This window comes from Pipistrellus hanaki, assembly GCF_964339955.1.
Source record: "Pipistrellus hanaki genome assembly, chromosome: 1".
Lineage (NCBI taxonomy): Eukaryota > Metazoa > Chordata > Mammalia > Chiroptera > Vespertilionidae > Pipistrellus > Pipistrellus hanaki.
In genome coordinates this window covers 167,113,566-167,138,821 of record NC_140503.1, presented here as the reverse complement: position 1 = coordinate 167,138,821, position 25,256 = coordinate 167,113,566, and the positions used below count along the sequence as shown (strand labels likewise).

The 25,256-nt window shown below is 41.1% G+C and overlaps 1 protein-coding gene across 1 annotated transcript in view; it reads left to right on the top strand.

The window, feature by feature from the left end:
• The window catches only part of PARM1 (prostate androgen-regulated mucin-like protein 1), a 100,190-nt gene that overhangs the window by 11,826 nt on the left and 63,108 nt on the right, over window positions 1-25,256 (top strand). The gene's annotated exons all lie outside the window — the stretch shown is intronic.

The window sequence follows — 25,256 nt, the reverse complement described above, 5'->3', positions numbered from 1 at the left end:
GGGGCTAAATACTCTGTGGCACTCAGGGGGTACCAACAGTGTTTGTGGAATGAACAAAATACATTTTTTTTTTGTGGACTGGCAAAGTGAAAACTTAATCCAAAATTTTCCTTAGATCACCCAAAACTGAGACATTGGCAAAACTTGCTTACCATCAGGTGCTTCTGTCTAGTGTCTCCAAGTAGCTTTTTTGAAAAATGAGCCAAGGCATTCAATTTTCATTGAGGGTTACAAAAGCTAAACTTTAAAAATCAGCATTTTGGGGGAGCTGTGCACATGCAGAACACTTCTGTTTAAAATGTCTGCTTTTTTTTTTTCTTGCTTTTTTTTTCTGCCATCACTGCAAAATAGCTGAAACTTCTGAAACTCTCTAGCCAATTAAGGAAATGTCACCTTTGAGCTCAGCTAGAGGAGATAAAGAGACCTCCACTATTTGAACGTTTCTGAGCATTTTCTGAATACCTGAAAATAGCCTGACGATGAAAGCGATTTGAGTCTGAGGGAAGCAGCTCCGGCCATTTCCCAGGCATGTCAGAGCAACTTAGGAACCTGAGTGTTGCGAGTGTCAGTCAGTCACTAGGAAGCAGAAGAACAGACTGGGAGTTTCCTCTGCCCTCACTGGTGATTCTGAAAGAGGAATTGTGGTTTAGTCCAAGCAGTAAATAGAAGTGAAGTCCTGACTAAAATCAAATCTGGACCCTCTGAGCACCAGTCTGCAGGGCTGACACCCTTTGACGTGGCTGATGTTACAATCACTCATCCTCTTCATCCCACAGATACTGATGGTACTTTCTAGCTTAAATAGGAACATTTAATTTATTAGCAGTTGCCAGAAAGAACATGAGCTTATATATATATATATATATATATATATATATATATATAGTAATAATATGTTCGGTCTTGAAGCCTTAGGGATATTGGTAAAATTTCAGATTATATCAACTTGAAGAGCAGCCTATAAACAAACCAAAAAAAAAAAAAAAATGGGAAAAGATGATACTTCATATTAAAAACATGGACCTCACTTGTTCATTGAGGTCCACTTGTCCATTCAGTTTTCTGGAAGTGGGAAGACACTTTGCCATCTTGAAATGCAGCAGCATTGACTAAGCATTCCAGTCCTTTCTTGAAAGGTGAGTAACCCTGACCTCGAGCTGGAGGACAGGCAGGGTCATATGTCTGATGTTGTGGGTGTGACACTGGAGGACAGGTGACCATTCCTCCACCTCTCCTCCAGGGAGATACCATCTTTGCTTAAAACGAAAAGCAGGGCCTGGGTTCTCAATAGAAGGAAAAGGAAGCTGCATTAAAAAGAGAAGGCGTGGGATACCTCAAATCTCACAGGTAAGTGTGGCTGCTGAAGGAGAAAAAATCACCACATTACAAAGAACAGAGTTTTAGTTTGGGGGGTTGTCAGAAAAAGGGGAGGTGTGATTTTTGAGATTTATAAATTTACAGCCAATTTTTTGTTAAAAACAATTGTCACCAAGTGACAGTTGCCTCTTGTTTTATAACAGTTTTTAAAAGCTGCACTCAAACACTGATCTATTTTTTTTTTTTTTACTATGGAAACTATAAACATACACAGATTTATAATAATAATATATCTGTTCAAACCTGATTTAGACTTATTTGGTTTGGCTAAGAACTTTTACAAATATTAATACATTGGAAACAATGTAAATGTCTAACTATATAGTGCTAATCTGATAAACTAGAATGCATTCAAATGTTTATCCCATGCGGCAACAATAAGCTTAAAATAATGAAGTGGTTCATTTATGAACTGACGGGTAAAAAGAGTTACAATATATTGAACTAATTTTGTAACCTAATATTTCACAATATATTGAAAAAGTAACCTAAGGAATAAAATGTACATTGCGATGAAATATTTAAAGCATCATGTTTATGTGAGAAAATGGTTAAGAAGGGTACAGTGGTTTTCCTCGGGTTTCACTTTTTATACTCTTTTGTTTGGCTTGAATTTTAAAAATAATTTGTATTGTCTTCACAATTAAAAATAAATATATTATCAATATTTTAAATCCTCTTTATCAATAGTTAATGTGGCCATCTAACTGCTAGATGGCTATATCTATCTTCAAAATCTTGATTCAAAAATCCTTCTGACAGAGCCCTCAAAAATAAGATCTTAGAAAAGCAAATAATCTCAGAAAGATTTACAGGATATCACTGACAGAATGGGCAAGGAAGGATCTGGGGAAAAGTTGACTTAAAGTAACATTATATTTTCTAAAACCAGAGTGTTTCATAAATCATTGATCAGGACAACCATCTTAGATAGTATTTTCAGAGGCTCTGAGCTAATTGATTAGTATTTAACGTCCTTCGCTAGTTTTTAATATCTTCAACATTTTCTCTTATGGGAGCAATTTTAAATGAAAACATTATTCTAAGCTTTTCGAAAATGAAATTTGTCAACTTAGATATCAAATAAGAAAAACAGCCCTTAGAAGAATAGCTGATTTGTTTTTCTTTTGGCAACATTAAGTTCGTTATATCATCTTTTTAATCAATAAGATGTGGTTTAGGCAAACGCTTGAGGATCCATTAGTAATACTCCATGACATTAGCAGAGGACAATGCAAGTGTAACTAGGGAGAGGGCTGGAGCAGAAGAGGCTTTGTGTTCTGGACCAACTCCTTCATATGACAGATAAAACTATCCCAATGGCCCTATGAGCTAGGTAGTTCTATTCCCACTTAGGAGTTTAGGTCAGAAAGTCTTGAAGTAATGAGCTGTAGATCACACGTTGGTGTGAGAGAGTTAGGCTTTGCACCCAGGTCTGTTATCTTTCACCCTCCTCAGCCCCTACTACCTGATCTGCCAAATCAGCTAATAAATCCTTTTGTGTTAATTTAATCTCTAAAATTTCTCCCAACTCTGATCTTCTTCCACATCCCATAGATACTCTCTGACTAAAAACCTTATCATCACTCCTAGACTGTTACATTAACTGTTAGTCACTGGTCACCCTTTCTCTTCTCAGTCTCTTGCCATGCTGTTGAGGCCAAATTGCCTGCTCCCCTCCAATGGAGGCACAGACCAAGATCTGCTTTAGAGTCTTCCATGTGCTTGGATTGTGGTTGCTAAGTTCCATTCCCACTAAAAGAAAGGAAACATCCTTAGAGCAGTCACTAATTCCATGTTGGTTTAAGAAATGTATATGATGAGTCTGGAATATCTTATTATATCATATATCAATGATGCTTTTAAAGACTACCAGGCTCCTATCACAGAAACTCAAAACCACTTAATAAGGATCCCATGGCCAAAAATGGAACAATTTGAGCATCAGTAAGGATAATTGCAGTATTAAATCACATAGTTTAAACTCATGAGTTCATATTGATACCAGAAACAAAACAATGATAACACAAAACTTCATTGATCTCCACTGGGAGATTCTAATAAACCAACACAATGTTTTGAAAAATAGAAAGACTTAAGTATTATTGATTAATTGATCTTATTTTGCTTTTATGAGGTATAACACGGGTTGATCAATTATTAAATAACTAGAGGCCCAGTGCATAAATTTGTACACCAGTGGGGTCCCTTGGCCTGGTCTGTGAGATTGGATTGGGCCAAAACCAGCTCTTGACATTCCCCAAGGGGTTCTGTATTGTGAGAGGGCTCAGGCCAGGCCGAGGGACCCCACTGGTGCATGATTGGGGCCTGGGAGGGACACGGGAGGTTGGCCAGATGGGGAGAGATCGCGGGAAGGCTCCAGGGTGTGTATGGCCCATCTCACTCAGTCCTGATCAACCGGATCCCAGCAGCAAGCTCACCTACCAGTTGGAGCGTCTGCCCCCTGGTGGTCGGTGCACATCATAGCAAGCAGTTGAGTGGCCTTAGCATATCATTAGTATATTATGTTTTTTTGGTTGGACTGATGACTAGACACTTTGCATATTAGGCTTTTCTTATATAGGATGGGATGGCCGAGTAAATGAAGATGGCACAGTAAAAATAAAATATCACCATATTACATGACCTAATGAGGTAGTAGATTTTGACACTGACTATCAGTGGCTGTCAACATCATGAAGTATGAAATAACCAGATTCTATATACCAGTATATTTCCCAATGGAGAAACACACTATCCCTTATAAAAAAAAAAAGTGTGCCACATTGAAAGGAAACTACATCTATCAAGCTTCCACATCCAATAACCGAGTGATAGGGAGCACAGAGGACCAAGGAAAATGTTAAATAACACCACAGGAATAAAGTCAGCAAACTCCAGACTATAGAAAATTCTACAGGATAAACAATGTGGTTTCTTCAACAAATAAACTGCAAAGGAAAAAAAAAGAGCAAGGATGAAAGATTGGGGGTAGCACGGGGAAGTACATATCGATTAAAAAGACTAAGAGGCATAGCAATTGTGAACTTTTATAGATCCCGAATCAAATCTGAACTGTAAACATAAATGGTGGCATTATGAGACAATTATGAATTTAATCCTTGGCTAGATATTTGATTATATTAGGGCATTATTTTCAGCATGATAACAATGTATCCCATATGTTTTCAACTAAAGTCCTTATTTTTTAGAAATACATATGTTTATATTTAGATAAGAAATGCTATGATACCTAGGATTTGCTTCAAAATAATGTGGGAGTGAGACAATAGATAGGGTTATTAGGAAAAAAAAACACATTATTGTGAGTTAATTCTTGAAACTGAGCAGAGGGAACACAGGGATTCATTAAACTATTCTCTCCCATTTTATAGATGATTAAAATTTTCTATTATAAAAAATGTTGTAAAAACAACATTCCAGATTTTCCCATTTCTTCCAGAAATAAGTCCAAACTCCTTAGCAGGTGGCTTTAGATCTGAATTGGACACAGAACCAAAGAAAGAAGGTACAGATAATTATGGTCTGAGAGGCTGGAGAAGCATATGGGTCATTCTTACTTGGGAAGTCTTCCCAAAGACAATAACCCCTGCCACATATCTTCAGGCTCCTGGCCATGCCAGCTTTCATTCTAGAGCTTCATACTCCTTCATTCTCTGCCACCAAAACTCTTCATCCAGCAGGCTCAAATTTCCCCTGAAGTTGTTTGCAGGTGTTAGTCCCAACAGAATTCCAGCTTTTGGAGGGCAGGGATCCTTTCTTAGTCTCATATCCCTCCTTCCCATGGTATGAGTGCACACACTGTAGGTGCTCAGTACTTTTTGAATCAGACTTAGATAACTGAGGCTCAAAGATGTGGGCCCCAAGGTCTCCCAGCTCATGAGTAGCTGACCTTGGACTAAAAATCTCAAGTACATAGGAATATAACTTCGAAGTCTCCAAAACCCATTCAGCATTGTGCACCACACTCCTCCCCTTCGGGGTTTCTGAGGAAAAGAACACATTAATTTAGAGTAGCAGAAAGTTATTTCTCTATTGCCATGCTGGCATGTGGAGAGCATAGAGTCCTCAGGCCTTGTACAAATGTGTTTTGATAGTGGACAGAGGCCTGGGAGCTGGACTCGGACGGGATAAGGAGTTGCGATGTGAGAGGCACCATGACTGCGCTGGACTCCCACAGGCCACGGAGAAGCACAGAAAGGAGAGGAGATCCATGCAGCCTGTTTCATGTGGTAATAGATGAGTACCACGTGGGAAATCCGAAAAGGAGCTATACTGGCTTTCCAGACAAGTTTGCTCTCTTTGAGCAATCACCCTTACCTGCACATCTGTATGAAAGAATAGTTCACTCCAGATAAGTGAATCCAGTAACGATTGCCTTTTAAAGGACCCACAGGTAGAAAGAAGTGTGCCCTCCTGCATAGAAAGGGAACACCTTCTCCTGTCCCCTCGGTTACCCAGCAGCAGGGGCTGCCAGGAATTAAGTGTCTGGTCCCCAAACAGTACTCTCTCCAGACTGCTGACAACTGCCTGCTCCCGCTGAACAATGTCAGCCTGCCAAACTCAGATACATATAGACTAGCTACTGTCTTCATTTCCTAGGGTTGTTGTAAAAAATTACCACAGACTTGGGAGGCTTAAAACAACAGAAATTTGCCTGGCCTGGTGTGGCTCAGTGTTCGAGCATCAGTTCGTTCCAGGTTTGATTCCCAGTTCCGGTCAGGGCACATACCCAGGTTGGGGACTCTATTACCAGTAGGAGGCATGTAGGGGGCAGCTGATCAATGATTCTTTCTCATCATTGATGTTTCTCTCTCTCCCTCTTTCTTCCTCTCTGAAATAAATAAAAAAATATATATTTTAAAAATATATTTTCACGCCGAAGCCGGTTTGGCTCAGTGGTAGAGCATCGGTCTGTGGACTGAAGGGTCCCAGGTTCGATTCCAGTCAGGGGCATGTACGTTGGTTGCGGTCACATCCCTGGTAGGGGGTGTGCAGGAGGCAGCTGGTGGGTGTTCCTCTCTCATCGATGTTTCTGGCTCTCTATCTCCCTTCCCCTCTGTAAAAAATCAATAAAAATATCTTAAAAAATAAATTTTAAAAAATATATTTTCTGTGTTTTAATTAAATACATCTGGGTAACATTGATTAATAACATCTAGTTATTAGGTATACAACTATTACTGGATGTAGGACATAGGAGGTCACAAGGATCTTTCATGGAAAAATGTCAAAATAATGACATTCAGGTACAGTGGATATCTGTTTGCCAGTAGTGTGTGTGTGTGTGTGTGTGTGTGTGGTATGTATATACATGTATATTTGTGGGTAGGATGTGTGTTTCCCTTCTTTCTTACCTGCTTCCTCCCTATTAAAATAATTAGAAGAATTTAAAAAGGAGGAGACCAGTGGCATTAGAATGAATGGCTTTTTCAGAGAAATACATTCAGTGGATTCATACATTTTCTGGAATATCTAAAATTCATCTCTCCCTTCCCATAAAAAAGCAAGTATTCTATACATTAATAGCTATATCATTTATACCTCTGTCTTCTGATTAGTAAGTAGGATGTTTATTAGGTGGAACATGAATACTTATTTGGTTCTGTAGTTATCTACTTAATGGTGTTTTGTTTTTTGGGTGTTTTTTGTTGTTGTTGTTGTTTTTTTTTTTTTAATCATAGCTTTCCTTATAAGTTAGAGTGAAAGTTAACATTTGAAATTCCTTTCCCCGGGGGAAATATAATTTCACTTATTAGATTTAATGGCTTAGATAGCTTTGCTTATAAAAGCAAGAGAAATAGCCAAAGAAAAGCAAGAGGTCTATTGTCTAAAGCCTTTATTGATTTGGGTTATTCTTAAAGGATAAAAAAAATTTAAGTTCTTATACCAAAACCAAAGCTGCTTGATGAGAACAGAGTTCATGCTGAGATAAAAAGTTACAAAGCCAGAGAACAGCCTCATTATATGTTTTAAAATTCCAGGGAGAACTATTGTTTTGCCAAAGCAATGTGGTAAGACAGCCTGGGACCCAACATCGGTGCCCAGGAGACTAGGAGTAAAAAGCTTTAGAAGCTTTGAACTTAAAAAAAAAAATTAAGATTAAAGGAGTTAATCAGGAAATCTGAGGTTATATAAGGGTGAGCAGGTCAACCAGCTCATATGTCTGGTTTGGGGCACATACTTGCAATGAGCAAACTTTTCCATGGAAGATTGTACTTTATGATAATTCTTCCAGAATGAAAGGAGTGACAAGAAACATTAAAATTTGAAAAGTGATCCCCACCGCCACCGACATCTGAGAGCATCCTGGCCTCTCCAGGGACATCCAACAGAGGATAGCTCATGAGCCAGCTGGGGCTCGAACCCCGAAGGGACAGGCGGGAAGAAGCAGGAAAGTGGGTCACATTTGGTGAAACAGTCTGTCTGCCTTGGCAAGTCAAACTGGCCTGGCGGCCTCGAGACCTCCTCTCTAAAGGTGACATGGCTGATGCTCAGACTCTGCATGGCAGTGGGGGCAGGAACTAGACTTGGATCTGGAATACAGGCTCTGAAGCTCTCAGGCTCAATCACCACACTATAATCTTCTCAACATTAGTGGGAAGAGGTCATTCACTATTTAAGCAAGAGCCACTTAGGAAACAAACAATAAAACAATGACAACAAAGGCTTTCTAAGATGGTATGTTGAAGTGACAGGAGTTCTAAGGAAATGACCCAACTTCTTCTTGACTTAACCAGGGATGGGTGTCTAAGAAGGCACATAAAACTCTAAGTAGGGAGACAGAGTTCATTGACACAAACCAGCTGTTACCTCATAAGACTTTGCTAGTCAAAGTGACACCATTTACATGGTTATTCTGGTCAAACTTTAGTGACACTAGTAGCTTAGATTTGAAAAGGCACCTGTATTCTTTACAGAGCACTCACGGCAAGGTTTTGAACAACCCACATTTGCCCTGTGTTTGACTCAGAATGCCCAACAACAACAAAATGCTGTTATTTTGACAGTACACAGAATGTGTTGTGTAGCTTGGACCTTGCTGTAAACTCAATGGTTTACCTGCTCATTTTCTTTTCACTTGTGAAGCTGATAGCCTGTTCTAGCATGGTGTACAGAAAACACGAACAAACCCCACTTGCAGGAGAGCATTTTCTGCTGGTTGTCATGACAGTGAATAAGTGGCAGGCACCATGTCCCGTCTGCGATGAGAATGTGGGTCCTTATCACCTGGACTCCTAAATGTGAGAATTATAATGTGTATGCATTTTCTTGACTTTATTTTTATGAAAATATAGTTTCCTTAGCATCAGACTTAAGGAACACTAGATTTTTCTTTTTGATGAGGTATTTGGCAGAACATACCATAGTTGATTGGCTGGGAGTTGTGTAAATTCAGAAAACCTAATTAATTTGTTAGATCAAAATTCGTCTAAGAATTTAAGCTTAACCCCTGGCTTATAAAATATCCTTCTATCGATAAAAGCATTAGCAGTTTGTCTTTAAATGGGACATTGGATTACCTCAGTCTGTGCTTCCTTGCTACTGGTACACAGCATCCTTTCAAAATGGAAATCAACTTATGGTATAAAAAATGGATGCAATATCCCTAAGCTTGTCTTGATTTAATAGGGATGACGAATTCAATGTTCTAGTAAATAAAATATTCCAAATAACTAAGCTTTCTCTATATAATGTGTGTTTTCACTTTTCAATAAAAATGGAAATAAAAACATATTTAAAACTATATTTAACATTTATGGTAAGGTCACTGATAAACTCCATGCTTGCATCTGTCATCTATTAAACAAGAATATTAAATCAGATAGGTTTTAATATTAGCTCTTTATGATCTAAAACAGATTATTAACCTGAGATCAGCCAAAACATAGATGACCCATAAATGAGCACCAGTAAGTCCATGACACACTGAAATTGTATCCAAATTTGCATGTATGTACTTATGTGCCTTTTTCCAGTACTGGAACCCCAATAAGGTTAAGAACATCTAACATTCATTCTGCAAGAATTTGATCCTTAAATGATTCACTTTTTCTTTGAAAAGTCATAAGGTTCCTCAGGAGGGTCTGGTACTTATGGGTGTCCTTACACTAACAGTAGTACCAGCTCAAGTTTATTTGGGCCGTGGCTTTCAATCTATAGGCTTCTCTTGCAAAGAGCAAAGGCATAGCTTGTTCTTTCAAGTTGTCGATAAGGAAATGGGGTTGGGGACAGAATGGCTCAGGATGTGTCACTGAGGCTGTCAGTGAGAGCCCTGGGAGTCTGTCATGGGTGTTTTTACTTCCTGATCTGGTGTTCTTTCTATTATAGTCTGTTATGTAGTATGCCTTTGAAGCTACATTTTAATGCACACAGCTGAGTATTTTGGAGGCAATTTTGTTAGTTAAGGTCTTTAAACTCTTAGACCCCAAGAACATTGATCCAAAATTAATCAGATTCAGCCTGGCTGAGCGTGGCTCAGTGGTTGAGCTTCAACCCAGGAACCAAGAGATCATTGGTTCGATTCCTGGTCAGGTCAGGGCACATTACCCAGGTTGTGGATTTGATCCCTAGTGGGAGGCATGCAGGAGGCAACTGATCAATGATGTTTCTCTCTCATTGATGTTTTTATCTCTCTATCCCTCTTGTTCCTCTCTCTCTAAAAATCAATAAAAACATATTTTTAAAAAACAAAATTAATCAGACTAGTGGCAAGTATGAATTTCAATTTAAAAATGGAAAATACTGTGTTGGCCAGTGGGGCTCTGTTTGAACATCGTTCCATGCACTGAGAGTTCACCTGTTAGACTTCCAGTCAGGGCAAATGCCCCAGTTGCCAGCTTGATCCCCTGAAGAGGGCATGCAGGAGGAAGCAGATCAATGTTGCTCTCAATCTCCCCCCACCCTTTTCTCTCTTTCTAAAAATTGATAAAAACATACTTTAAAAAAAGAATAAAATTAGAAAATATAACCCTGGACATACATTTTTTTTCAAGGCCCTTGCTCCTTAAATTCTAATAAGAACATTTGAATAGCACCTTGTATTTCCCACAGAGGTTTCAGGTACAAAACGACCCTCAATCCTCACAAGCTATTGACAGTCCGCTAGTATTCCCATTATGTAGATGAAGAAAGTCAAGACTCCTAGGAGTGAGGGCACATGTCCAAAACCACAAAGAAAAGGGCAGAGCCAGAACTCAATGCCAATCCCAGCTTTGCACCTGTTCACTTGACCATAGCTGTCTCTACAATGTTCTTAGGACACCAAGGGTAGAGAAAGGGTGCCCAGGCTGGGAAATGCGTTGTCAGGTAAGACCATTTTCATAGACTCAAAAGTTGAAGAGGGAGCTGTGACCAAAAGAAATTCTACAGTAAGATAACAGTGCATTTCCTGGAGTCTAGATTTGAAGGACAGATGTATTTCTAAACAGCTCTGAGACTGGAAATCCTCCAGATTTCTGGAGGAAAACTACTGAGACTGAAATCTTCCCTGGTTCTAAATGCAACCCATAACTTCTTACAAAAGCAAAAAGTGTGGATTTGCTTAGCCTACTTCAAAGCAGGGGGACTATGAGAGAGATTTAGGACAAGAAAGGCTATTGTTGCTCTCTATGTCTTACTGGCTTTGTGCAAATTCCATAGGATTCAAAAACCCAATAATTATCCTATTATCTTTTGCCAACGATAAAGCTTTTTCCTAGGCAGTTCTACGACATTAAGTAGCTGGCAGAGATGTTTATATGATCAGTCTGTGCTGAAGGCACATTATAATGCACTGGAAGATGCATGATTTATGTATTCTGATTTCCATCTCTAAGAGATTTACAACGGGGCATAGATATATAAAATAATAGAGTGTTTTGCTAGTACAAGGGGAAAAAACACTCAAATGCAGCTAGTCTGATTCTATCACCACAAGTGGTAGAGGAGCAGCTCAGACAAGTTCTCCTTCCACAGCTGCAAACAACAGACATACCTCGATGTAGTGTGTGTGGGTAGGGTGCGGGGAGGATGAGAAGAGATAAAACACTTCTATTCTTGTATGCATAGCCCATGGACACGGACAATAGGGCAGTGAAGCCCTGGGGGAGGGAGGAGGGACTAGATGGAGAAGGGTGAAAGGGGGAAAAAATGGGAGATATCTGTAATACTATCAACAATATAAATTATATATTTTTTTAAAAAGTACTTGGATTTGGGGTCCATGACCCTACTTTTAAATACAACTATACCATTTAGCAGATAAAGGAAAGGGTAACTAACATTAAATCTAATAAGGTGCCAGCATGTGTTAGGCTCCTTACAGACATTTCCTTATCCGGCTGTTCAGCAACTCTGAAAGATTGGTATTACTGATCTCTATTTCCAAATGAGAAAATAGAGTCTTAAGGATGTCTGATAGTTAGTCCAAATCCACGGAGCTAATGGCACTCAAATTTGAACTTAGATATCTCTAAACCCATTAAACCCATGCTCATTCTATTATTTAGGGCTTCTTTTCTGGACTTCACTGTCTCTGTCTATAAATTTGATCACTCAGCACACCTTTTAGGATTGTTGGAATACAAAAGAATAATCTGCCCAGAAGCGTCTTGATACACACAGGAAATCTTCCTCAAATTGTGTTTCTCTTCCTATACTTTGCTCTGATAAAGTTCTGATTTTGTTTCTTTGTTGGTTTGTTTGTCGGGTTGATTGCTTCGGGTTTTGTTTTGTTTTGTTTAGATTTGGATCTAGCTTAACTCTTTTTAAAATGCAGAAGCAAAAAGTTGCCTCTAAACAGAGGTGCTTCTATGACTTTAGAGAACGGGGAAGGGAGATAACTTTTTGTTCTTCTGTTTGTGTCTGGGGTGAAGAACTGCAGGGCGGGGAGTGGGATGGTCTTGTTCTGCTCCCAGGGAGAATGTGAGGAGTGTGCAGGTGTCTCTTTACTGCGCTCGTAGGCCTTGTGCGTAACTTTAACATCCCTCATAAAGCAGGCGAGTCCCATTGTTGTGGGAGGAGTTGAGGCAGGATCACGACCAAGCTGCACCCTGACGGATCTACAGTATTTCTGAGTGGCCTCTGTTAAGGCAGGCAGGTAGCCCAGAGCACTGCCATGTCCTGGGGCACTGGAAAAGTGGACAGAACTTCACCAGAATTAGGAGAAACTGGCAGTATTTCCTTGCCTGTAAATGACAGCCTGTTTTCAGAGCAGCTGGGGAAGAATTACTAGTCTCAGAAATAATTAATTATTTCTGTATGTATGCATGTATTTCACTTTGCTCCCTACCTGAAGGCCCTGGAGCCCTCTGCTGACAGATAATGAACTATCAAATGATAATGAACCACCTACATGGCACGTACCAGGGAAAATGGAAAACATCCAGATAAGCCAGAGTGATTGAAAACAGGTAGTGACTCTTAATCTCAGAATGGTATTTTGATATTTTCGTTCAACAGACATTGACGCAGCACCTTCTTTGAACTGGGGGGTATGAAACAGTGATTGAGTCATATACCTCCTCTGGAATGCACTCAGGGTCTGGTGGGAGAACAGACTTGCAAACAAATCCTATAACACAGCTTGGTGGGCTCTGTGTGGGAGGTCTGAGTGAAGTGGAGTGGGGACCCTAAGCAGTCAGGGTAACTATTTTGCCTGATGGAGGAGGGGTATTTGAGTTAGTTTTTAAGAGGTAAATAGAAAGTTGCCAAGCAAAGAGAAGGAGGAGAGGGAGGGCATCCTAGGATGTTGCATGTGCCAAGGCCCAGTGTCCACAACAAGGGATTGTGAGAAATCCATGAGGCACAGCCATAAGACAATGAGACCAGGAACCAAGCTTGGGGCAAGGGTGAAATATGTGGGCTCTGGAATATGCTAGTCAATGGGCTCAAGTCCTGGCTCTGCTACTTCTAGAATGGGACTGAATGGCTCAGTCGCTATTGCTGAGGGTTGCTATGAGCATTAAATCAAAATAGCCCTTAGCCCAATTCTAGCACTAGTAGCACGCAGTAAATGTCAACTCTTAGTAGTATTTGTGGCGGCAATAATTAGTTGTGCAATGAAGTCAATAACTAAGAACATGAGTAGTGTTTTTAAAAGAGAGAGATCTAGAACAGAGCTGTCCGATAAAACTCGCTGTGATGATGGAGACGTTCTCTGTTTGCACCATCTAGTTCAGCAGCCATAGCTGAATGTGCCTATGGAATATTTGAAATATGACTAGTTCAACTGAGAAACTGCTCTTTTAATTCTAATTTCATTTAAATGGCTACCTGTGCCTGCTGGCTACTATACTAGACCGTGGGGGTCTAGAGTCATGGAATTATAAAATTGAATTATGAGAGATCTTCGAGGTAGATTTAAAGTTTTCACAATCTCCCCAACCACTGCCATTTTGCAGATATGGAAATGGAGGCTCAGAGAGGGAAACTGACCTGCTCAGGACCACACAGTTAGTTAATGGCACACCAAGCACTAGAACCCAGCAGGTCTTCTGACTCGGTTCTTACTGTCCTGAAGTCTGACTGGGAACGTTCACTTTAGAAAGTCCCCTTTGCCCAAGCATCGTAGGTCCTTTTGGCCACCTCCTCTTTCCCCGCCAGGCACACTTCTGCTCCTTTTGTTTCTAATACATAGGCTGCATCCAGTAGGTCCCCATGAATCCAAAACTCATTGACAGGTACTTTAGTTCCTAGTTTTGACAAATGCTAATGGGGAACATTGTGTATTGGCAGCAGCTCGGTTAGTACAGCCATTGTTTTCATAACTAGTACTTTTTGTTCTTGTTCTATTATTATTTTTTGTTACTTTGCCTGGGTATTAAACCGAAGAATCAACAAAAAATACCAAGTTTTTTTTTACACTATTTACAAAACATGAACCCAGATTCTGTATTGGAATTTTGAGGAGATTAAACCACTTGACAGAATTATTAGTTAAGGAGGGATGATCAGTTGCAGACACAAGTCTTTGCAACAACCAAGTAGTTAGTTATCCTTGAACCCAGAGGCAGATAAGCTGAAGGGACTATCATGGTGTCCAGTCTACAAATATAGGCCTTTCCTTTTCCTGTAGGGAGAAGCCCCCACCTTTATCTGCGGCAAACCCTGGTGAGGAATGGCACGTGGTGTCAGGGAGCTGAGCTGTGGGTTTGTTGCCTCATTCTTGTCCTTGCAAACAGATACTGTAACACAAGGGACGTGGCTGTGTGTGTGGATACTATAACCTGAGACGTGGCAGTGGGTGTGTAAGCACAGGGTGAACAGCTAGGGAGGCGGGACAGGTTAGTTAGCATTTATTCACACCGTGCTCTTTCACGAAGCATAGGAGGTACTAACACTTGTCCTCCCGAGCCGTCTCACCACAGCCTATATGAAGGACAGCACTTGGACATGGTCTTAACCTGGCTCTGCATGAGTGCTGAGGTCATACAGGTCTCTATGCTGCACACACACTGGCCTCTGCAGCTCTTAGAACATTCCAGTAGGCCTTTTCAGCCTGAGCTGTGCTTTTCATAGTCAGTGTAGTTAACTCTTACTCATCCTTCAGATCTCCTATAAATGTTAGTCCTTCTGATAGCATTCCCTAACCCTTACTCTAAAAGAGTAAATCAGCTCCTATTAACACCCTGAAAAAAAGGAGAAAAAAACACCCTTCAGATTATATTACACACACACACACACACACACACACACACACACACGAGTAAGTCTCATTTCATCCTTCCTTGATGTTTTCATTATGATTCTTGGCATAATTCTTAAAATGATACCTTGTTTTTATGATTATGTGTTTAATATCTATATCCTTAGATCAGTAATTTTCAACCTGGTGTTTTATATGATTTTTAAAACATGTAATACCTGACTCTTTTGGTCCTGGGCACTGACCCTTAGATTGTCAAATAAAAAATAACAGTAGCCAACACAACAATAGCCACCCAGTGTCAATGAATCAAATTATACCTATGATTTGTTAGATAGGAAAAATATATGTATATATATTGGTGTGCTTCAAGATTTTAGTAATTAGTTTATGTGTGCCATGAGATGAAAAAGGTTGAAAATCATTGCCTTAGTTTATAGATTCTACGAGGGTAGGGATTATGTCTGTTTTATTTATCCTAGAATCCAGTCCAGTTCCACAAACTTAGTAGGAGATTAGCTAATATTTCTTGAATTCAAACATAAGTGAAGAACTGTGTGATAGAACTGTAACATAGCTTATTTAGCAACAATATACAAAGAATAATTTTTGTTGAGTGAGTAAATGAATGAGAACTCTAGATTAATTTTTGCCTCCCTGGGAAGTTTAGAGATCGAGCTACCTACAAACCATTTAGGACACAGAGAAGGAGGAGTGAGTGGAAAGCAACTAAAGCAGTGTGATAATTGAATTTGTGTGTGCCTTGTAAACATGGCTTTGAAGAAAGCTGATATTGAACCTTTAGGCAAAATAAGCTTCTACTCACCCATCCTGCTGCCTAGTTACTGGGGCTGAGACAATTTGCCTTAATTCTACAGTTTGTCTTGCATGGGTGGACTTTGTGTTGAAGCCATTTCTCATCTGATAGACTGTGAGTAAAAAAGATTTTAATAAACCTTCTTTAATATAAAAGGAAAAAATTATTTGTGATAGAAAAACGTGTTTCTTATTTATTATCCCCAGAGACTTTTGTGCAGGTGGGTCTTCAAAGGGGCCTTTGCTGAACCAGATGGTGGGTGCAGAGATGCATTAAAGAGTTGGGTGTATCTGGGGTACAGATGGATTGGAGTTGATGGGCACAGAGGCTTTCTGGGCAAGTGGAAGACTCATGAGATTACCTTCCTGTGGAAGAAGGCGGAACACTGATACTGGTGGGGGTTTTCATTAACTTGTGCTGTTATTTACCATGCAACTATCCTCCCTACCCTCTACCACTTTCCATCGTGAAATCTTCAATAAAGCCTCTACCTAATACTTTGGATGTGAATTTCCCTTTGGATAGCTATGGAGTGTGAAGGGTCTTGCTCTAACATTAACAAGCAAAAAGCTGCCATATTTGCAACGCTCGGAACAATAAAAATAATCCCCAAAATAGGGTCATGTGATAAAAAGGACACCTCACTTCTGTGGCATTTTCCCCCAAAACCCCAGAACCCCATTCTCATGAGAAAATACAAGCAGACTTAGTTTGGGGGACATTCTCCTAGACAGCTGGACAGTATTCCTCAAGACCAGCAAGATGATTACAGCAAAGATGGAGACCAGGGAGACAGGAAGACGGAATGCAAGGTGGTCCCTGAATTGGTTTCTGGGACAGACAGAGGACACTAATGGAAAAACTGACGAAATCCAAGGAGAGTCTAACTAGTCATAATTGTAATTAAGTTTAAAGGTTTAATTAATAGTAGTGTAATAATGCTGATTTCTTAGTTTTGACAAAAAAAAAAAAATATTAACAGGGGGAAGGGGCCTGAGTGAGGGGTCCATGGAAGCTCTCTGTACTATCTCTGAAATTTTTCTATGAACCTAAAACTATCCCAAAATAAATAGTTTATTTACAGGTAAAACCTCATTACTAAAATAGCCCATGTTTTCTGTAAATCTAAAACCATTCCAACATAAACAGTTTATTTAAAGGTGAAACCTCAAAACTAAAATAGTCAGTGTTGGCTGCTTGCTAAACTAGTGGGCAAAGCAAGTGAAATAATGACTAAAGTTTTTCTTTGAAACAGTTTCTTTAAACCAAGAAATCGCCAAAAGGGAAACTGAAGCTCCCTGCTGAGCAGACAGTGACATCTGTTGTTACCAATGCCTTGACCTTTGGCTCCTCTTGCAGCACAGCCATCACTGAGGGAGAAAAGATCGTTCTGACACTTGTGACAAGGGTAAGGGAGATTTATTCAAGACTCTTGCAATAGAAGTGCCAAGACCATCACAATAAAGGAGGGAGCCTGGGCTCAACTCTGAACCCAGCAAAGACATGTGGGCATTTATAGCCAAGGAGCAGAATGAGGGGGTCAATGTATGGAAAATTATGAAGAGGAGACATCAAAGGTAGGGGGATTCTTGCTAAACTGACTTAGTGGGAATCTTGCAGAAAGGAGGCCAAGGACATACAGCATGAAAGGTGGGGGATGAAGAACTTGGTCAGGTATTAAAAATGATCAGATATCAAGGTGTGTGTGTGTGGGGGGGGGGGGGGGGGCGTGGTTTCTCACTAAACTGACTTGGCAGAATTCTTGCTAACATTGGGCTGGGGCAAAGACAACATTGAGAGAGGAAAGGGGACCTCAAGGTCAAAGCCTAGAGGAGGGCTCACAGGACCCTAACTAATGTTGGCTTAAGGGGAGCCTTTATCATCACCAGGCACACTAATTCCATTGGAGTGGCGTCTCTGCTACCAGCCTTGCTTGATTCGTAGCCCGATGATTTTGGATGCATCTGTAATCTTGGCATGTTGTAGCCCAACAGCAGATTCCACCTGTGATTTCACATCCAGCATCTGGATCTTGGCCACTAACATTGCCAGGTTAATGTTACACGAGCCAATCTCTTCCTAAATTGATTGGCTGGTGGACCTGGATTCAGCAAGCTTTGAGGATTTGGCCTGCACTTCTGCAGATGGCTTGGTACCTGCCACCCACCAGGAAGTTCTTTCCCATGGCAAGAGTCCTTTTTTTTTTTTTCCCCCCCAGTCAAAAGATCCTTAGGGAGAGGTAAGAACTTTACAGAGTACAAACACAGGCCCCATAAATCTGCTAGGTCAGGTGAAGAAGTACTACACGAGGGCTGTATTTCCCTGTCCATTACATTTGTTCACAGTATACATCCAGGTGTCCAGGGCTTTTCAAAAATTGATAAGCTCTGTCTCTCCTTTACATTCCTCTTGGTGTAGAATGACATAGTTGTTCGTCATTTATTATATATAGGTCTCCGTACTAGTCGTGTCTCTCCATGTAAAGCCAAGTGATAAAATGAGGACAGCCAGGCAATTTCAAGCAGAACCAGTTTGGGTTTTTGGCCTGTATTCTGACCTAAAATTATCTTCACAATAGCCCTAGTTCTCCAGCTGGCTCTGGCTGTGGGGCACCTTAGGGCTCCGTCTGCAACAAGACAGACTGTATCACGGGGAGCATTTGAGGGGACAGCTTGTGGGGGATGGATGACGGAGGTTGACATTGGCACATGCATGGACTGAATTGGTGAAAACGTAAATTCAAAGTAGTACCCTTTTTTTTTTTTGGTTTCTGTTCCAAAAACAATTTCACGAGCTAACATATTTTGACTCGCTCAATTCCTTAAATAAATTCTGAAGGGACATGGAAGGTCATAAAATCCAACCAAATTCATGTCTACTTGTAAGGTCCTCCTGTTCTGCTGTTATTTAACTTGTGGTTTTTCCTCCAGGGTATATTAATATATGGAGAAGGTGAAGGAGTTGCTAGAATATTGGGCAAAATGTAGACATTATTAAGCAACTTGCTGACAGATTGTCAGCTAATACCCAACACTTTGGTGGTCACTTGAGCATCCCACCAGCCCAGTAAATAAAACAAAAGTCACAGGATTCCGATGTCTTGAAGGACTGACAAAGATATATAAGAGTTACATTATTTTTGAAGTATTTTCAAGGTTGTGTCCCCCCCTTCTTTTCATTTTCCTTCTTGCAAAACTCTTTAATTTTAACGCCATCTCTTAGCCAGCTTTCAAAATAAAATTGATGTATATCTATGACTTCATTTCCTTTCAGCTGTTTATAATATTTAAGGACAAGCCAACCATAATTTATTTATAGAATTTGATCCCATTTCTGTTTCTCTATTTTGTCTCCTAGAAAGCACAGGAAAATAGCTCTAAATATATCAGAAAAATTAGACATTGAACTTTACTTTCCCTCAAATGCTACAAATAAAATTAGAGCATTTGTCTCAAGAAAAATTAAGGTAGAGAATACTGCATCATTTGGAAATCAGATTACTAAAACATCAGGTCTACATAATTAAGTTTGTACAGGTCAGGAAATAAGAAAGTCAATTTATTCTGGTTTCATGCCCCACCCTGTATGTGAGTACTGTAATAAGGCTTTTATTCTTCCTAAATTTCATACCATCTCAACCTCAAGTGAGATTTGAAATTTGTACATGCCCTACCCTAATTATTTGTCAGTGTGTATAGAAGAAGGAAAAGAAGGGAAAATGATACTGGCACTTAAATGAACTGAAACAATAATTAATGTGAAACCAGCAACCATCCCCTTGATAGGGTTTTGCTCATTTTTCCTCCATTTTTTTTCCAGAACAAAAGAAGTAATTTTTCCTTTTGATCATTTATATCTATCTCCCCATTACTCACAGGTAGCAAAATACATGATGTAGTTTCATTGGACAGAATTAAAAGCTTAAGTTTGGGAAGGTGTCAGACTTGTATCCTAGAAACGCATACCGATCAGTAAGATCTTTGGTTTCTGTTCATTCTCAGAGTAGAGGTGTTTTCTAATATTTAAGAAATACTGTGATACATTGAAAATGTTTCCAATTACATGGCTAATGGTGTCATTCCAATGTCACTGCCCTATGCCAGAGCATAGAAGCCTGAGACTCTGGGGATAGAACTTGGATGTTGCTTAATTTTATAGCATCACCACGTGGTTCTAATGTATAACCCAGAAGTGAAAAACATAGTTGTAACAAGATTTCTTTGTAGCAGAAGAAAAAAAGAAATGCAGTGAAAGACAATTGTAGATTATGAGCTGGCTTGCCGAAGTGGTTCATGTTCACAAATAGAGTAATCTTCCAGACAGAGAACCAGACTAGACTGAGTACAGGCACACAGTGATCCGTGTTTAGGCTGCCAGCCTCTCATTGCCTGTAGATATCAACAAGATAGCCATGGGGTGTGTGCACAGGGCTTCTCCTGCTCATGAGGGAGAGACTGAGGAAGAGCAGCTGACATCCTCCTGCTGTCTGTCTCACTTTCAGGAGTGCCCGGAGGGGCCCCAGCGCATAGGCCCCTCGTGGTGCTGTTGGGAGGTCCAGGGCCCTTTCCTGGCTGTGTTAGGTGGCTTCAAGTGTGTTTGCAATCATTTGGAAGGAAAGCACAAACCTACACTCCGACTTAATATACAAGAAGAGACTTAAATGCAGGGAGCATAGCACAACACCCAGAATGTCACATCATCCAGTTTGTTGACATACAAGCACCAATCTGAATCGCCACCCCCATTTTACCCAGGCTAGCACATGTGTCTCGCCTTCCAGATTCCCATGGCCCTCCACAGCCAGAGGAAGACAGAGAGGGCAGACGGCCCCACACGTCATTCCAAGAGGGAAGTACCCATCTTCCTTGTGAAAACAGCCAGTATCTCAAGAGAAGTGATGCGTTCTCTCAAGCAACTGATCTGAAGGCACAGCTCTGAGAGTGGTTCCTTTCTTCATGAAGCTGGGAACACACACACACACTCACAGTCAGAACACCAGACGGTGGCATGATGGAACCAGATACCTCGTGAGAAGGCCATGCCTTTGTTCCAAGGAGCCCAGCCGCTCCTTGTTCCTTCTCTGCTGAGTGCTCTTCAGCACCTTGCTATCAGGCTGTGGGCAACAGAGGGTGGCCAGGGAGCATCGGGGTTTTGTTTCCACAGTTTTTTGAGAACATAATGAATCACACTGTCATCTTAAGATCTGTGGGCTGAGCTCCAAGGCTGCTAACGGGTCAAATGAATATGGATGCGACTTTATTCTATTGTCCAAGTCATCGGCATCCTCAGAAAACAAGACATTTCCCAGCCAGAGGATCAGTGTCCTCGAACCTGTGATCCAGGGGCCAAGTGCTCTGAGTAAAAGCATGATTGTCCCCACAAAAAATTAGAGGCCATGCCTACCTCCCTAAGTTAAACTTAGAAGTGACAGTATGTGGACAAGAGGTGCCTAGCATCTGGGGCACCAGCCAGATGAAACATTCCAGATCATTCTCTGCCAAGCCTAATTAGTGTCCTGATGCCAGCCTGGCCAGAGGGGGCACTGCAGAGGGGGCTGTGCTCTTGTGTGGCCTTGTCCATCCTCTCAAGGCTGGGGGGTTTCTGGGCCACTTGGAGCTAGAGAGTTCACATGACAGCCACCAGAGCATTTGGTGACAGGCCTAGCATTTGGTGGCACAGGAGTTGTGGAGAAATCTTAGCATGCTAGCTTTGGTGTGGAGAGAAGAGCTAGGAAATAAAATTGTCCTTTCCTCTCTCTCACTTTCCAGTAAGTCTAGATCAGGGGTAGGGAACATTTTTTTTTTTTTGCCAAAGGCCATTTGGATATTGATAATATCCTTCTCAGGCCATACAAAATTATCAGTTTAAATATTAGCCTGTTGTATTTGGTCGAACATTTAATTAACTCACCCCTAATACCTTGGCAGGGCCAGACCAAATGATTTCACAGGCCTTGTACATCCCACAGGCTGTCTAAAATCAAGTAAAACATCACATCTCCCTGCCATAAGGAGGCCTTTTGTTGCCAGGCATGTGGATTTTCTACGTTATAGATTTCCCTGAGCGCACTTTAAATCCAGAGGCACCTTCTCTCCCACTGGCAAACATCTACCCAGATTTTCCCAACCTATTTGTATGTGTTCAAGGCAGCTATTCAATTTTTATATTATAACAAGCACAGCCTAATCAAGAGCAAATGTTCCACAGACAAATTTAGTTCTGCTTCCCAGAGCTAGCGATCAATACCTTGAAGTGAGAGGCCACCTGGAGTTGTTGGAGCCACCTTGTAGGAGTCACGGGTCTCCTTTCCTGCCTCAGCTCCTCCGAAGCTCAGGGACTTTGAGTAAATCACCCACCTCTGGACTCCAGGCTTCTGATCTGTGAAATGAAGCTACATTTGTAGAGACTTAGGAAGAGACCTAAGGACCGAGTACTGAGTGTCTGAGGCAATTGCTTACTACACTCATCAGTGCTCAGGCACCACATTTATGTCTTTACATTTGCCATCTCTGGAACTGGATGAGTCACAACCAATGGCCTATTGTAGTTTATTGGTGGTAATTTGCCTCTCTCTTTATAGTACACAAAATAATGGTGCGTCTGATCATCCCTACTTTTTAGGTCATGTTTCTGAGCTGGGTTTGTTGATCTGAAAATGAAGCGAGATGAGCTCTAAGGCTCTGGGTTCTGCTTTGCTGAATGGCTCATTCCGTGCCTTTGATCCATTGGTCAGATTAATGAGGACTGCCTGAACTTCTTAATGACCTTATTCCTGATCTAATTTTCTCCCAGGCTGGTCTAGACTCTTCTTTCCAGGAGAAAGTCCTCAAGGTTTCTGAGAAGTCTGAGGTACTGGGACACAATCTTCCTGCAGCACCGATTAGCTGAATGGCACCCGTCCCAGCCAGGACCAGAGTGCAGCCACAGCATAATGATTTTATGTGGCAGGTGCTTCTTTATTAACATAGAGCTCCTCGATGTCATTGGGAGTGGGGGGTCTGGCTGGGGGTGTGTAAGGATTAACAGAGGTATGGACAACATGAGTGTCCCTGTCTCTGAGCAGGGCAGGGATGAAAATGCTGGTGTTTCTGGAGTCATTCCCAGTGAATCCAGCCTGCCAGTACCACTTGAGGAGCTACAAATACTGAGGGAGGGTGAGCTTAAGGCAGTACCATGAGGCTCTTCCACGAATTGTTCTCACTCCACTGTTTTAGGCTTGGCCCTGGAGAATTTGCCTTCTTAACTAGAACCAGTGCCTGGAAATTTGTAGGTGCTGAATTATGCTTCACTCTGGCTTCCCTTTGCCCCTTACTTCTTCATCTTCCAGTTAGGCAATCCTCCAAGATCTACCTTGTCTTTATTCTTTATGTCATTGATGACTTCTTGGCTGCTTTTGTTCATAGTTCTTTTCCAAGGTTGTCTAGACCATTAAAAGCTAACCAGCTAGTATGACATTATTCTCTCCTGTCCTGTTGGAGAAATCATTCCACAGTCACCTGGGATCAGTAGAGCGCCCTTCGAGCTCTACTACATTTGATGCCTCCCACACCCTAGTTGAGAAGAGTGGTCTGAAAATGTGAAACCTCCTTAGACTATACACCAAAGCTGGACTTTATGAAATAACTCTATGATTTGAAGCAGAACTTAACTTTTGCCATGCCTTGGCCTAAGTAGGAAATATTTGCATAGTGCATCAGAGTTAACAAAGTAGCATCCAGAGCCAGTTGCCTAGCTGCCCCGAAGACTGAGTGACTTCATGTCCACATATACCCATAACCCATTCTTGGCACCACATTGGAAGTCTGTTATAAAGAATTGCCCTGCCACCAACCAAGCCGAGCTCGCTTGTAGGAGTAGAAACAAGTAGTCACTGTGCATTGTATGTATACCAGAAAGTTCTCTGCTATTTAGGGGCATTATTTTGTGTACTAACAGGGTTCCTTAGTTTTAGAGAATAATGAAATGAAAATCACGAAGTGCGAGAATAGCTCATGTTTTTTGAATGTTCACTAACCTGGTACATAGTGTTCTAAGTGCTTTATGTGGTTATCAGGGAAGAACCCCAGCCACATAAGAGTGGGGTCCTGTCCAGCCCTCAACCAATTTTTGTTGAACTTGTGAATTAAAATGGTTTTTATATTTTTCAAAGGATTTTAAAGGAAAAGCACACACACACACACACACACACACACACAGAGAGAGAGAGAGAGAGAGAGAGAGAGAGAGAGAGAGAGAGAGAGAGAGAGAGGAGAGACTAATATGCCTAAGGCCTAAACTAATATCAGGTTCCCTGCAAAGTTTGCCAACTCCTGTTGTAAAGGATGGCAAGAGGAAATAAAACATCCAAAAGACCCGAGTAAGCAGCAAGAAGACTGGCTGGCCAAAACTCCATAGTTACCGAAAGGAGACAATGAGACTCAAAAGATAAGAGCCGATGACTTTTATTTACAGCACAGCCAGGGCATCACATGGCAGGGCCGGCCCCTCTGCCACCAAATCCCACAGGACGCCATAGGACCAGATGATGCCTGTGTAGGCACTTGTGCTGCAGCTGAGGAATCCAGGATCATGGGCTCAGCACCTTTTATGGCAAGTAGTGAGCAAGCCAGGCTCCCCCTGGGGAGTCAGTAGTCAGGTGGTAGTCTCTCTGTGTCACGTTGACCTATTTATTCCTCTGTGTGACTTCAGAAATGGCTCAGTGTCAGAGGAACCTTAAGACTTGCAGTTTGGCACTCTCAGCATAAAGCTGTGCAGGTGCTTGGACCTATGGCAGACTGCCTTTCCCAACAATGGATTGTCCCCTTCATCCTCACGATAATCCTGTGACGTAGAGATGACTACTGTCCCATTTTACAGATGAAGAAACAGAGGCCCAAAGGGAGGAAAGTAACAGAAGAGCTTGGCCAAAGTCAAAAGTACCTCACCCAAGGTTGCATAGCACCTAGGTGGTGAGCAGTGATTTAACCCTGAGCAGTCTAAAATCAGAGCCAAAACAACATACAATTGCCTCATTTCATACGGCAAGAACCACAAGTACTAGACTTAAATTATATACTGATAAAAATAATTCATTGTTTTGCCTTCTCCCTTGAAGAACAATAATGCTAAGAGATGGCATTTTCACAATGCATAGAGCCTGTCATGATAACCCATTTGAAGATTTACATACATCTAGATACCAGCAGAAGTTTGCCAAAAACTTCCCTGGTAAAAAATGGATTTGGCTAGGTTTTGCCTTTCCCAGTTGTTTTGAAAGTTTCCCTTTGCAGTTAGAAAGGCAAAATATAGATTTAATTACCCTTCTCTAGCTAATGTTCGAACTGCCTAATTACACTAAAAGCATTAATTGCAGATGTTATGAACAGCAACTCACAACAAAATATTTCCTCCTAATTTAACCAGGCCCATCAATTA